Below are 11,638 nucleotides of genomic sequence, written 5' to 3' on the forward strand. Positions count from 1 at the left end.
CTTCTGTTGAGTCCTGGCTCCCTCTAGTGGCTCTAGACTGTGCACACACAAACACACAACCACCACTCCCACACTTCAGCTATTAAATACATGTTTCAACTTTCTCCAACTTGGGAAGGAATATGCCTTCGTGGGAGACAAAACCTCCAGCCAATCCAACAAATTTACATATTAATATAAGATATTTAACTTGAATATTGTCTAAAATTTGAAATAGTTCTCCATTTTCCTTGTTTTGCTCTGTGTACATCTCAGGCATAAAAGTTTTGCTTTCCAGTTTCATTATTTGTGTGACCTTTCCAAGCTTTGATTTCCTCATCTGTCAAACAGTACTATCTCGGGGCTCTAATCAAGATGGCGGAGTATAAGGACATGGAACTCACCTCCACAAATACATCAAAAATACATCTACGTATGTATTCTCACAGAATACCTACTGAGCACTAGCAGACCTTAAACACCTGAAAGGACAAGAAAGATCTCCCCGTGAGCCCGTGTAGGACGGGGCAGGGGTGGGAGTGGGGGAAGCGGGATGGGACCTGCGCCCCTGGGAAGGAGCTGTGAAAGAGGAATCAGCGGCTCAGAGGGGAGCACAACCACGTGCCACCTCCCCGTGCTCCCCAGCCTGAGACGCCCACACCTGTGGGTACAGGTGGGGGCTGGGTGCTGAAACTCGGGTTTAGAGGACAGACCTGGGGAGAGGATTGGGGTTGGCCGTGTGGAGACAGCCCGAAGGGGCTGGAGCGCAGTACGGCCGCAAGCAGAGGTGTACACAGAAGCCCAGGACCCCCAGAGAAGCAAAGCGCCACTGTTAAGCAGTGCACGAAGGAAGGGGCAGGGCCCAGTGTGGCAGCCTCTTTCCTCTGTGCACCAGCCACTGCCCCAGCGGCCTCTGGGATCAGGTGCCGGAGGCTGTGCAACTTAGGAGGCAGGGCTGCACCTCTCCTCAGGGCTGCATGAGACACGGGTTTACACCTCCACCTCCAGCTTTGTAAACTCAGCACTACGGGACGTGGAGCAATAAACGGGTGTCCCCGTGGCTGGGACAGGTCTGGGCTGCCTCCATAGCTTCCACAGAGGGTCCAGGTGCGAGACTACTGCAGTCCTGGGACCTGACTTCAGTGGATCTGCGCTGGTGGCCTTGTGAAAACACCACCTCGGGGGTACCAGGGCCAGGTGCCAGCACTCCTACGGCTGAGGCAGGACAGATGGCAGTGCCGGCAGTGTCCTCTGTGAGCCGCACAAAAGGACGACGGGTGCACAACAGAGCGCAGCTCCGGCGGAGGAAGACCCAGTGGCTCTTCTCCCGGTGGGAGCACTTCAATCCCACCTACCTCGCACCGCAGCTCAGAAGCGCAACTCAGAAACGGATCTGGAGACTTGTGCTCCAACAACTAGGGAGCAGACACTGCCCCTGACAGGGTTATGACAACCACAGAGCAAAAAGAAGGCCCCACTTAACATCCGGTGCAGGCGCTGGTCACCACACCACCAGTCACACCCCCTTATCAAGGAGATATGGGCCAGGACACACTGAGCAAAGAGGTGGCAGGCATCCATACTAAACATAGCCCTCGCACCAAAAATATTAAACCCACACAGGCTACAGAGGGACGCTCCTACATAGCCCTCCAAGATCACAGTAGATTAACTGTTTCTCCTAAACTCAGAGTAAGAGAAATACAAGTAAAATGAAGCAGAGGAATGACCCCCAGTTAAAACATCAAGAGAACTCCCCTTGAAAGAACAAACATCTCTTCAGTCTGATAGACACCAAGTTCAAAAAATAGATAATGAAAATACTGAAGGAATTAAGAAAGGCTACCAACAGAAATATAGATTACTGTAAAAAGGAACTAGAAACTCTAAAGAGGAGCCAAGAAAAATTAGAAAACTCATCTTCAGAGGAGAGCTAAAGGCAGTGAACAGATTGAATAGTGCAGAAGAACCAAGATAGAATAATAGAAACCACCCAATTAGAACAGCAGTCAGAAAGCCAAATGGAAAATAAAAAAAGAAAGCAATATAAGAGACCTATGGGATAATATAAACTGTGCCAATCTATGCATAATAGGAATTCCAGAAGAAGAAAGAGAAAAAGGGATCGAAAACGTATTTGAAGAAATTATGGCTGAAAACCTCCCAAACCTAGAAAGGAAACAGATATCCAGGTACAGAGGGTCCCAAACAAGATGAACCCAAACAGACCTACACCAAGACATATTATAATTCAACTGGCAAAAGTTAGATTCTAAAGGCAGCAAGAGAAAAAGAGTTAATCAAGGGAACCCTCTTGCTGATTTCTCTAGAGAAACCTTACAGACCTGAAGGGAGTGGCAAGATATATTCAGTTAAATCCTGAAAGGGAAAAATATGCAACCTAGGATACTCTACTCAGCAAGATTATCATCTAGAATAGGAGAGAGAAAGAATTTCTCTGACAGGCAAAAACTAAAAGAATACAGCAATACTAAACCTATCCTCGGGACTTCCCTGGTGGTCCACTGGCTAAGACTACACGCTCCCAATGCAGGGGGCCGGGTTGGATCCTTTGGTCAGGGAACTAGATCCCATATGCTGCAATGAAGAGTTCGCATGCTGCAACCAAGACCTGGTGCAGCCGAATAAATAAATATATTTTTTTAATGCTTAAAAAAAAAAACACTGGGCTTCCCTGGTGGCGCAGTGGTTGAGAGTCCGCCTGCTGATGCAGGGGACAGGGGTTCGTGCCCCGGTCCGGGAAGATCCCACATGCCGCGGAGCAGCTGGGCCCATGAGCCATGGCCGCTGAGCCTGCGTGCCGCAATGGGAAAGGCCACAGCAGTGAGGGGCCCGTGTACCGTCAAAAAAAAAAACAAACAAAACACTATCCTAAAAGAAATACTGAAAGGTCTTCTCTAAATAGAAAAGCAAGAAGCTATAGGAAAGAGAAAATAAGCCAGTATACAGATTAAAAGAAAAATTTTGTCAAAGCAGTGATAACCACAATGAACAGCAAAAGGATAAACATGAAGATGTAAAAGAAGACCTCAAAATCATGAAATGTGGAGGAGAGTAAGAAAATGTAGGGTTTTTTAAGAATGTGTTTGAGCATATATGAATATTGTCTATAGCACGTAAAGGAAGGGGTTAACATACTTGAAAAACAGGATAACCACAAATCAAAAACATATAAGAGACTCACAAAAACCAAAAAGAAGAGAACAGGGCTTCCCTGGTGGCGCAGTGGTTAAGAATCTGCCTGCCAATGCAGAGGACACAGGTTCGAGCCCTGGTCTGGGAAGATCCCACATGCCGTGGAGCAACTAAGCCCGTGCACCACAACTACTGAGCCTGCGCTCTAGAGCCCACGTGCCACAACTACTGAAGCCCATGCTCCTAGATCCCGTGCTCCACAACAGGAGAAGCCACCACAGTGAGAAGCCCACGCCCTGCAACAAAGAGTAGTCCCCGCTCGCTGCAACTAGAGAAAGCTAGTGTGCAGCAACGAAGACCCAACGCAGCTGAAAATAAAAAAATATTTTAAAAAAAGAGAACAAAAGGGCCTCCCTGGTGGCGCAAGTGGTTGAGAGTCCGCCTGCCGATGCAGGGGATACGGGTTCGTGCCCCGGTCTGGGAGGATCCCATATGCCGCGGAGCGGCTGGGCCCGTGAGCCATGGCCGCTGAGCCTGCGCGTCCGGAAGCCTGCGCATCCGGAGCCTGTGCTCCGCAACGGGGGAGGCCACAACAGTGAGAGGCCCGCATACCGCAAAAAAAAAAAAAAAAAAAAAAAAAAAAAAAAAAAGAGAACAAAAGCACAATATAAAAGGAACTCATCAAAGCACAAAAGGAAAAACAAAAAGAAACAAATAGAGAATCAACTGGGAAACAGGGTTTAAAATGGCCATAAATACATACCTATCAATAATTACCTTAAATGTCAATGGACTAAGTGCTCCAATCAAAAGACACAGAGTGGCAGACTGGATTAAAAAAAAACAAGAGCCCACAATATGCTGCCTGTAAGAGACCCACTTTAGGACACAGACTGAAAGTGAGGAGATGCAAAAAGATATTTCACTCAAATGGAAATGACTAAAAGTGGGGGATCACAATGCTCCTATCAGACAAAATAGACTTTAAAACAAAGACCATAAAGAAAGACACCATATAATGACAAAAGGATCAACACAAGAAGAGGATATTACACTTGTCAACATATATGCACCCAACACAGGAGCACCCAAATACATACAACAAATACTAACAGACATAAAGGGAGAAACTGAAAGGAATACAATAATAGTAGGAGACTTTTAACACCCAATCACATCAATGGACAGATCTTCTAGACAGAAAATCAATAAGTCAACAGAGATCCTAAATGATACAATAGAACATTTAGACTTAATTGATATTTTCAGGACATTATATCCAAGAAAACCAGAATATACACTCTTTTCAAGACACTTGGAACATTCTCTAGGTTTGACCACATACTAGGGCACAAAATGAGCCTCAACAAATTTAAGAGTATAGAAATTATTTGAGTATCTTTTCTGACCACAAGGGCATGAAACTGGAAATCAACCACAGAAATAGAAATGAGAAAAAAAATGATTACATGGAGACTAAACACGCTACTAAAGAACCAATGGGTCAACGATGAATCAAAGAGGAAATTAAAAAATACCTTGAGACAAATGACAATAAAAGCACAACCATACAAAATGTATGGAATGCAGCAAAAGCAGTTCTTAGAGGGAAGTTCATAGTGATACAGGCCTTCCTTAAAAAACAAGAAAAATCTCTAACAACCTAACCTACCACCTAAAAGAATTAGAAAAAGACCAAACAAAACCTAAAGATGACAGAAGGAAGGAAATAATAAAGATCATAGAGGTGATAAATAAAGGATGTTTCAAAAATAGAAAAAAATAAAATAAAAACAAGAGCTAGTTTTTTGAAAGGGTAAACAAAAATTGACAAACCTCTGGCCAAGCTCACCAAGAAGAAAAAGGACCCAAATAAACAAAATAAGCAACGAAAAAAGAGAAATAGCAACCGATGCAGCCGAAATACAAAAAACTCTGAGAATACTATGAAGAATTATATGCCAACAAATATGACAACCTGCAAGAAACAAACAAGTTTCTGGAAACATTCAGCCCACCATAACTGAATCGAGAAGAAATAAATTGGGACTTCCCTGGTGGCGCAGTGGTTAAGAATCTGCCTGCTAATGCAGGTGACACGGGTTCGAAGCCCTGGTCTGAGAAGATCCCACATGCCACAGAGCAACTAAGGCTGTGCGCCACAACTAATGAGCCTGCGCTCTGGAGCCCATAAGCCACAGCTACTGAAGCCCACGCACCTAGAGCCTGTGCTCTGCAACAAGGGAAGACACTGCAATGAGAAGCCCACGCACCGCAACGAAGAATAGCCATCGCTCACTGCAACTACAGAAAGCCTGCACACAGCAATGAAGACCCAATGCAACCAAAAATTAATTTAAAAAAAAAGAAAGAAATTGAACAGACTGATCACTAGACATGAAATAGAACCTGTTTTAAAAAAAAAAAAACAACTCCTTACAGACAAAAGTCCAGGACCAGATAGCTTCACAGGTGAATTCCACCAAACATACAAAGAACGTATACCAATCCTTCTTGAACTCTTCTTCCAAAAGACTGAACACGAGGGAACACTCCCAAAGACATTCTACGAACCCACCATAACCCTGACACCAAAATCAGACAAAGACACTGCCAAAAAAGAAAATTACAGGCCAGTATCTTTGATGAATATAGATGTAAAAATTCTCAACAAAACATTAGCAAACTGAATCTGACATCACATAAGCAAGGAGCAAGTTGGATTCATCTCAGGGTCACAAGGATGGTTCAACATACACAAATCAATCAATGTGATACACCACATCAACGAAAGACGACAAACACCCATGATCATCTCAACAGATACAGAAAAACCATTTGATAAAATTCAACATCCATTCATGATAAAAACTCTTACCAAGAGATATAGAGGGAATATGTCACAACATAATAAGCTATTTATGACAAACTCATAGCCAATATAATATTCAATGGTGACAAGCTAAAGCCTTCCTGCTAAAATGTAGAACATGACAAGGATGCCCACTCTCACCACTTCTATCCAACACAGTACAGGAAGTCCTAGCCACAGCAATCAAACAAAAGAAATAAACATATTCAAATTGGAAGGGAACAGGTAAAATTGCCATTATATGCAGATGACATGATACCATATATAGAAAACCCTAAAAACTCCACACAAAACTACTAGAACTGATAAACGAATTCAGCAAAGTAGCAGGATACAGCAAACATACAGAAATTGGTTGCATTTCTTTACACTAACAACAAAAAATCAGAAACGGAAAGTAAAAAAAACAGTTCCCTCTAAAATCACATCCAAAAAAGTAAAATACTCAGGAATAAACCTAACCAAGGAGGTGAAAAGTCTTACATGCTGAGAACTATAAAACATTAATAAAAGAAACTGAAGATGATTCAAAGAAATGGAAAGATATCCCCTGTTCTTGGATCAGAAGAATTAATATTGTTAAAATGGCCATACTACCCAATGCAATCTACAGACTTAATGTGATCCCTATCCAATTAGCCATGACATTTTTCACAGAACTAGAACAAGTAATCCTAAAATTTATGTGCAACCACAAAAGACCCAGAATTGCCAAAGCAACCCTAAGGAAAAAGAACAAAGCAGGAGGCATAACCCTCCCAGACTTCAGACAATACTACAAAGCTACGGTAATCAAAATGGCATGGTATTGGCACAAAAAGAGACATATGGATCAATGGAACAGCATAGAGAGCCCAGAAATAAACCCACAAACCTATGGTCAATTAGTCTTCGACAAAGGAGGCAAGAATATACAATGGGGAAAAGAGTTTCTTCAGCAAGTGGTGCTGGGAATGTTGGACAGCCACATGTAAATCAATGAAGTTAGAACACACCCTCACACCATACACTACAATAAACTCAAAATGGCTTAAAGACTTAAATATAAGACATGACACCATAAAACTTCTAGAAGAGAACTTAGGCAAAATATTCTGACATAAACTGTACCAATGGTCAGTCTCCCAAGGCAACAGAAATAAAAGCAAAAATAAATGAGAACTAATCAAACTTATAAGCTTTTGCACAAACAAAGGAAACAATAAACAAAACAAAAAGACAATCCACGAACTGGGGGAAAATATTTGCAAATGATATGACTGACAAGGGCTTAATTTCCAAAATATACAAACAGCTCATACAACTCAATGTCAAAAAAACCCAATCAAAAAATGGAAGACCAAAATAGACATTTCTCCAAAGAAGACATACAGACGGCCAACAGGCACATGAAGAGATGCTCAAAACTGCTGATTGTTATAGACATGCAAATGAAAACTACAATGAAGTACCTACCACCTCACAACAGTCAGAATGGCCACAATTAAAAAGTCTACAAATAACAATAACAAATGCTGGAGAGGGTGTGGAGAAAAGGGAACCCTCCTACACTGTTGGTGGGAATGTAAACTGGTGTAGCCACTATGGAGATCAGTATGGATGTTCCCGAAAAAACTAAAAAAGGGTTGCCATATGATCCAGCAATCCCACTCCTGGGCATATATTCAAACAAAACTATAATTCAAGACTTCCCTGGTGGCACAGTGGTTAAGAGTCTGCCTGCCAATGCAGGGGACACAGGTTTGAGCTCTGGCCTAGGAAGATCCCACATGCCATAGAGCAACTATGCCTGTGCACCACAACTACTGAGCCTGTGCTCTAGAGCCCATGAGCCACAACTACTGAAGCCTATGCACCTAGAGCCTGTGCTCCTCAAGAGAAGCCACTGCAATGAGAAGCCCGCGCACCACAATGCAGAGTAGGCCCCGCTTGACGCAACTAGAGAAAGCCTGCGCGCAGCAACGACCCATCGCAGCCAAAATAATAATAATTCAAAGAGATACATGTACTCCTATGTTCATAGCAGCACTATTTACAATAGCCAAGACATGGAAACAACCTAAGTGTCCATCAACAGATGAATGGATAAAGATGTGGCACATACATACAATGGAATACTACTCAGCCATAAAAAATGAAATGCCATTTGCAGCAACATGGATGGACCTAGAGATTATCATACTAAGTGAAGTCAGAAAGAGAAAGACAAATACCATGTTATCATTTAAATGTGGAATCTTAACTGTGACACAAATGAACTTATCTATGAAACAGAAACAGACTCACAGAGAACAGACTTGAGGTTGCCAAGGGAGGGTGGGATGGGGGAGGGATGGAGTGAGAGGGTGAGGTTAGCAGATGCAAACTATTATATATAGGATGGATAAACAACAAGGACCTACTGTATAGCACAGGGAACTATATTCAATATCCTGTGATAAACTGTAATGGAAAAGAATATAAAAAAGATGTATATGTTTAACTGAATCACTTTGCTATACAGTAGAAATTAACACAATATTGTAAATCAACTATAGTTCAATAAAAAAATAAAATAGTACCACCTCATTGGATTGTCACAAGGACTGAATGGGTTAACACGTACAGTACTTACAAGTTACGTTAGATGTTTTTACTCTTCAGCAGCCAAGAGTACTGCACACAAGGATGATACTTTTAACTGTATGTTAAATGGATTCTTTGCTTATCATATCTGAGGAAAGTACTTTGGCAGACTCCCACTCCTACATTATCTTTTGAAGCAAATAGATAGGAGGTAGTAAACATAATAAATAGTAGATGTACAAGATGTTCAAGACCTACTATCAACAAGAAGAGGGAAAAGGGAAAGAAACAAGATGCCACTGAAAGCAGAGGGAGTGCGTCTAAGGGTTAGCTGGAAGTAAGAGCTGCAAGAAATCAAAGAGAACTGTTTTCTGTGAACTAGATGATCGTCGTCTAGAAGGCCCAACTAACTGCATTTGCCACCAGCCTAAAGTTTTCTTTCTTCTCTATATACCTTTTGCTCCTGCTTCCATATCATATTGATTGCAATTAACGTACTCCACAATATCCAAACTCTTCTTTGGGACCTTCCTATTTCTAGGCCTAAAAACAGGTAGTTCAGCATTAAGTATGGATTAAGTCCAATTGATTGGAATTTCCTGCAGTCCTTGCATATTAGAGCTTCCTGGCCAAATACATTACTGTAAGTCCCCTACATATGAACCTTCAAGTTGTGAACTTTCAAAGATGTGAACCTGCCCTGTATGCCAGCTGTTGTACTGTGCTATTGTACTTTCCAAGGTACTGTACTGTAAGATTAAAAATATTTTTTTATTGTGTGAAAAGTATTATAAACCTATTACAGTACAGTACTGTATAGCCGATTGTGTTAGTTGGGTACCTAGGCTAACTTTGTTAGACTTACAAATAAATTGGACTTAGGAACACGCACTCGGAACGAAACTCGTTCATATGCAGGGGACTTACTGTACTTTCATTATAATCAGAAAAATGTATTTTAAAATGCCACCTTAGACCTTATTTTCTCCAATTCTGGCAGCACTTTAATGGCACTTCATCACAGTTGCCCTAGGCCAGAATGAATGAGGTATGTTTCCCATCTACTAGTTCTAAACTCCTTTCCTCTGAACTTTTAAACTTTCTGCTGAAACAATGAGTGCATAAAAGGCACATATAAAAAGGTAAAATCCAAATGGTCTTACAGCATATTAACACTACCTAGAAGGTCCTAGAAATCATAAATTATTTTTCTAAAATCCATAATTCCAAAATGCCTACAGCCAAAGTCATGCAACAGAACCTTTACAAAGAAATGGTACACTGGTAGTCACAATACTGTATTCTTCAGGTACCACCCAAACCTTAAGAAATTAATTGGAACTAGTCAACCTTGAGGGGGAAAATAATCCAAAAATAACCCGAAGGGACTTCCCTGGTGGCACAGTGGTTAAGAATCCGCCTACCAATACAGGGGTCACAGGTTTGAGCCCTGGTCTGGGAAGATCCCACATGCCACAGAGTAACTAAGCCCGCGCCTAGAGCCCATGTTCTGCAACAAGAGAAGCCACCACAATGAGAAGACTGCACACCGCAACGAAGAGTAGCCCCCGCTCACCGCACCAGAGAAAGCCCATGCACAGCAATGAAGACCCAACGCAGCCAAAACAACAACAAAAAATACAAAACCAAATAGCATGAAAGGTCAATTTGAAAGAAGAAATTGACCAAGTAATAATCACACAAACTTCCTTAACCAAAAGACAAACATTTGAACGACCATGGAAATAGACTAACAGCATGAGAAATCAGCAGTAGTCTGACCAAGGAATTCTTATCAGAGATAAAGATTTTATAACTGTGGCTCTTAACCAAGAGATGCTGTGAAAACGTGGTGATGCTTGGGGCTGTTGTTACAATAACATGGAAGGAAAACCAGGAATGAGAAATAGCAAGCAGTATCCACAATCCTCCACAACAAAGAACTGTCCCATCGAAAAATGTCAGTAGTACTCCCTAATCGAGAAAACTTGAGTAAATGAACTGGTAAGAAAACTCTAGTTAATAATGGCCACTCTCCAAATTATACCCACAACCTTAGATTAACTTCAGATATAAACTAAAATCATGCAACATCTAGCTTGAAAGAAACCAATTTCCTCACCTGTGAAAGTAGGAATTTGACCCACCCATGGCTGTTACATAACTATTAAGAGGTAGCCTTCTGACTCCAAGTTCAGTAAATACTTCCTGGATAGTGTATTGAAGGCATCCACATCTCCTATGGATCACTCCCCTACCACCAAAAACTGCCTACCCAAGTTGATTGATTCTGAAGACCAAAAGACATTTCTGACACTTCTACCACCTTAGAACCCAACACAAATTGTGCAGGGTATACCCTACCAGCAATATTCAGCTCTGTACATCTAAGTCAACATTCTTCCCCCAAGTTAACTCCTTTGAATGTTTCAAAGGATATTATTAAATGTGGGAAAAGGTTTACATAGGACATACTTGGGAGATGTAGTATGCAGTTTCCCCAAAATCTGATCACCAAACCTACCTCACAGTATATCTTTTAGGACTATAATTATATAAAACACTTTGCAAAACTGTGGAATTAACACTATTGAAGATCTAGGAATATTCTTAAGTTGTCCAAGTACATTTCTTCTACCCTAACCACTGCACATCCTTCGGTAAGACCTTGCTTCATAAAGTTCAACAGAACTTTTCTCAGCCTGTGAAAATTTTGGGGTGGAAGGAACATACTTCACTTAATCCTCTTTGCTACTCAGATTTGGTGGATTTAAGCTGGACTGTAAATTGCAATTCTGGTTAGATTCTGGGTATGGAACCTTGCTGCCTCTGACATACTCAAATATAAAATAACAATATCCTAAGACTGAAAATGATGAAAATTAAGTCTCTTAAAAATCTAGTACAGGAAGGGAACTCAGTGCACTCCCTTTACAAAAACAGGGAAAGAAACTGGGGTGTCTGGGAAGTGTTGCCAATATATCTAGCTGCCCCATCCTCTCTAATCCTAGCTTCAGGAAGGTATACTGAAAACAAAAAGAAATTTTTTAAAATGACTGAAATGAA

The sequence above is a fragment of the Mesoplodon densirostris genome, chromosome 13 (assembly GCF_025265405.1).
Source record: "Mesoplodon densirostris isolate mMesDen1 chromosome 13, mMesDen1 primary haplotype, whole genome shotgun sequence".
NCBI lineage: Eukaryota > Metazoa > Chordata > Mammalia > Artiodactyla > Ziphiidae > Mesoplodon > Mesoplodon densirostris.